Source organism: Mus caroli, chromosome 5 (assembly GCF_900094665.2).
Source record: "Mus caroli chromosome 5, CAROLI_EIJ_v1.1, whole genome shotgun sequence".
Lineage (NCBI taxonomy): Eukaryota > Metazoa > Chordata > Mammalia > Rodentia > Muridae > Mus > Mus caroli.
This window is the reverse complement of record NC_034574.1, coordinates 80,961,506-80,966,103: the sequence shown is the minus strand read 5'-3', so window position 1 is coordinate 80,966,103 and position 4,598 is coordinate 80,961,506.

Sequence of the window (4,598 nt, the reverse complement as noted above, 5' to 3'; positions counted from 1 at the left end):
CATTTAAAGATTAATTCTCCCAAAATTCTACAGTGTTGTGGCTTATGTTATTCTGACTTCAAAAAGTCATTTAGTGTTTTCCACCAGCTCAAAAAGTCAGGGAAATTTGAGAGAGAAGGTTGAGTTATTAAGATATTGGGAGGTGGTATTGGTTTGCTTTTATTATCAGATGAGGTCAAGTAGCAGGATTGATTGGAGGTCAAGACCAGGTAGAAACTGTTCTATAAGCATGATGAAAATGAAAGTAATGAAGATGAGGTGGTTGATACAATCTTGGACCAAAGGGTGGAGAGGGTAGTTGACCAATATCTGCACCATAGGCAGGAAGACCAAGATGAGGATGATGAGGAGGGGGAAGAGGGGAAGTTGAAGGAACTAGTGGTCTGCTAGGATCATGTTGTCCTCTGGGGACTCTGTGACATTCTCCAGACTGTGGGAGAAAGTAAATAAACAATTTTAAATTAGATATTTCAGAGAGAACTGTTAGCATAGACACTTTCCGAGTAAGGTGTAATTGTAGATGGCTTCTAAGAGTCCTACTCTCCCAAAGCATGGGCTGGCCTGGGGTTATCAGCTATGCCCTCTGTAACACTGGAAACAGAAGTTAGAGATTTGATGTTTCAAAAAAGGTTTTTAACTTACAGTAAAGTTCTTTGTACTGCAGAGAAGCATGCAGCAATTAGCAATATGAGATCAGAATGTCCTATGGCTTACAACCTACGAAAAGCTGGGATGCATCTCATGGCCCCTTTCTACTGTCTTGGCCTTTACCCATATTTACTATCACCTTGATACACTCACTGACATTACAGTCTAGAAAGTGAGAGAGAATACATGGCTTTTGTCTTCTGAGAATGAGTCAATGTGCTTAATACATTTTCTAGTTCTACCTGTGTTTCTGAAATTTTCATATTAAATTTCCTTTAAAATCAAATATAAACTTGAAGGGAAACTGGTGGAGATTCAATATAAATAAAAAGAATGATACTGAATACAACTAGTTCAGTTTGGGTAAGGGAATTATGGATTTGTGTGGAGGGAGAATAATGTGAGGTCAAGGAAAATCTACTGAATTAGAATATAAAAATCCCACACAGAAGCTTGTTTCTTCATGTTCATTAAATATTAATAAACAAAATTGGGGCCACTCAGCACTATGATACAGGATATAATTTTACGAAGTGTGAAAATGATGTTCTTGGAATGAGATGGAACTGATTTCCATGTTCCTCTTCTGCCCCGTGAGTCACTTGAGAAAAGAACATGTCTATTCTAAGTGTAGACCATGCTCTGAAAAACAGGCTTCTTACAATCCTAATATTTTGTAATTTATTTTACAGCAACAGAAACCTGTTACATGTTTTTAAGTAAAAATCCTCAAAGACATTCAGAGAAAATGTTTCCCCTTTTATACTGAGCATACAGGTTCTCAGTGAAAGCATAAATGGCATTGAATGGAAAGAAAATATTATGACAAACCTCTTAAGCTGGCTCTTAGTAGACATTGTCACTGAAATGAATCCCAAATGAAAGTAGTTACTATACACACAGGGAAATATCTCTGTCACTCAACAACTTAAATTATTCTGGGTTTTAATTCCAATATATTTGAAAACATGATTCAGAGTTTGTATTTTAAGAAATAAGTTTAGCCTAGCACCTGGAAGGTACAGAAGTTTTTCAATTGCCTATATTGACTGAGTATTTACAATACAATATGTTTCAAATATAGGTCAAAGAGAGGCAGATTAGTTGTCTCTGTAGTGAAAATTCTGTGGTTGTATCATGTACTACCTGCATGAGTAAATAAAATTCTGTATTTTCGTCCTTTGGAAAATGACACCAGTCAGAATGGCTAAGATCAAAAATTCAGGTGACAGCAGATGCTGGTGAGGATGTAGAGAAAGAGGAACACTCCTCCATTGTTGGTGGGATTGCAAGCTGGTACAACCACTCTGGAAATCAGTCTGGAGGTTCCTCAGAAAATTGGACATAATACTACCAGAGGATCCAGCAATACCTCTCCTGGGCATATATCCAGAAGATGTCCCAACTGGTAAGAAGGACACATGCTCCACTATGTTCATAGCAGCCNTATTTATAATAGCCAGAAGCTGGAAAGAACCCAGATGCCCCTCAACAGAGGAATGGATACAGAAAATATGGTACATTTACACAATGGAGTACTACTCAGCTATTAAAAAGAATGAATTTATGAAATTCCTAGGCAAATGGATGGACCTGGAGGGCATCATCTTGTGTGAGGTAACACAATCACAAAAGAACTCACACAATATGTATTCACTGATAAGTGGATATTAGCCCAAAACTTAGGATACCCAAGATATAAGATACAATTTGCTAAACGCATGAACATCAAGAAGAATGAGGACCAAAGTGTGGACATTGTGCCCCTTCTTAGAAATGGGAACAAAACACCCATGGAAGGAGTTACAGAGACAAAGTTTGGAGCTGTGATGAAAGGATGGACCATCTAGAGACTGCCATATCCAGGGATCCATCCCATAATCAGCTTCCAAACGCTGACACCATTGCATACACTAGCAAGATTTTGCTGAAAGGACCCAGATATAGCTGTCTCTTGTGAGACTATGCCGGGGCCTAGCAAACACAGAAGTGGATGCTCATAGTCAGCTATTGGATGGATCACAGGGCTCCCAATGGAGAAGCTAGAGAAAGTACCCAAGGAGTTAAAGGAATCTACAACCCTATAGGGGGAACAACATGATGAACTAACCAGTACCACGGAGCTCTTGTCTCTAGCTGCATATGTATCGAAAGATGGCCTAGTCGGCCATCACTGGAAAGAGAGGCCCATTGGACTTGCAAACTTTATATGCCCCAATACAGGGGAATGCCAGGGCCAAAAGAATGGAAATGGGTGGGTAGGGAAGTGGGGGGAGTGTATGGGGGACTTTTGGGATAGCATTGGAAATGTAATCGAGGAAAATACGTAATAAAAAATATTAAAAATTTTAAAAAAAGAATAAGGGGTTAGTGTGTCACCTGACATTTCTATCAAAATTGTTTATTGCCTGTATTTTTCTCTTGCATTTTTAATATAAAAGGTATATGGTACACACACACACAAATAGAATTCAAAACAAGCAAACAAACCAACTACAAATGAGGAGGTTCTGTCATGCAAAAGAAGAGTATTTTTAAGAAAAATGAGAAAGTCCAACTTTGTGACAACAATCCAAGCTGCCCAAATGATTTTAAAGAATCTAAACACACACAAACACACACACACACACACAAGCATACACAACAAAGTGTTTGGTGGGAGATTTTTCACTTAAATGCTGGGAAAATAAGCATGCTAAAAACGTGGCAGACAAACCATAAATGAAACAAACCAAACCAAACCAAACCAAACAAAATTGAGGCAAAAGTTTACAAAATACCTTTGAGTTAGTTTTGTGTTGTCAAAGTACTTCTGGGGATGGAACCTGCCCTGAAATGTGGCTCATACACAGAGTGAGACACATTTGGAGAAAATACCAATCATGTATTAATTGCAAATAGCTTCCTGGTAGTGATGGAAGCCCATGTGCACGTCTCTCAGTGCAAGGGGTGTGTGTGTGCATCTGCAAATCTAGTTAGGAAATATGTTAGATTTTTTTCTTGTAAGTAGATATCTTAGATTGTTGTGAATCCTCGCTGTCTGTAGTGCTTCCTTCAACAGCAAGAGCTATAAAATCTCTACCTGTTTCATGTGGTTTCCTGTAGCATTGTGGGAGGTAATTTGTGTAGCAGTTGGAGAGTTGGAGAGAGTAGCAGTCTGTAGAGGTTGGAGTGATGTTATCTGAAGCATATGGGGTATTGCCTCCTGCCTCAGTATCAACTTTGGTAGTTGAGATAATCTCAGCTGCCACACCATTTGTGGAAATATCAGGCTGGATGCTGCTAGGAGGAGTGATGGCATTGGCATCTCTACATTTGCTGACAGAAGCAGTAGAAGGGGTTGTGATGGCAAGCATAGCTGTTGTAGTAGAAATGGCTTCAGCATTCTGAGAGGGTGGCTTGCAGTGCTGGTTACTTGTGTGCTTAGGATGAGAAGAGGCAAAGGAGAAAAGGAGGGCTGGAGGGTATCTAAGACATGAATCTAAGAGTGAAGGACAATGGTTCATGTTTCCAAGAGAACAGGAAGCAGGTAGTGGCTTAGGCCAATAGTTAGGGTGTTCAGAGTTCCAAGACCCTTTGGGATTCACTTGCTTCTCCATAGGTTTTAGAGTTTCATGACGTGTAGGTTTAGATAGGTTAATTTGCTCTTCAAAAATGAGCATAGTCTTCAAAAGGAGACTACAACTAGAACAAAACAAAAATCTATTATATTCCAATATATGCCCCCAGTGTATTATTGAAGGAAGCATGGTAGAAAAAGATCATGCTCAGTAAATATCCAATATATTTTTTGAATCTTTTTTCATGTAAAGTTGGTTGAAGTCATGGATTTATAATCCTATTTGCACTAAATATAATGATGACACTTTACCCATTAATTTCAGGAAATTCTGTGTGGATCTATAACACCATGTTCTGTGATTAGTAATTATTTGATGGGTGACACTAAA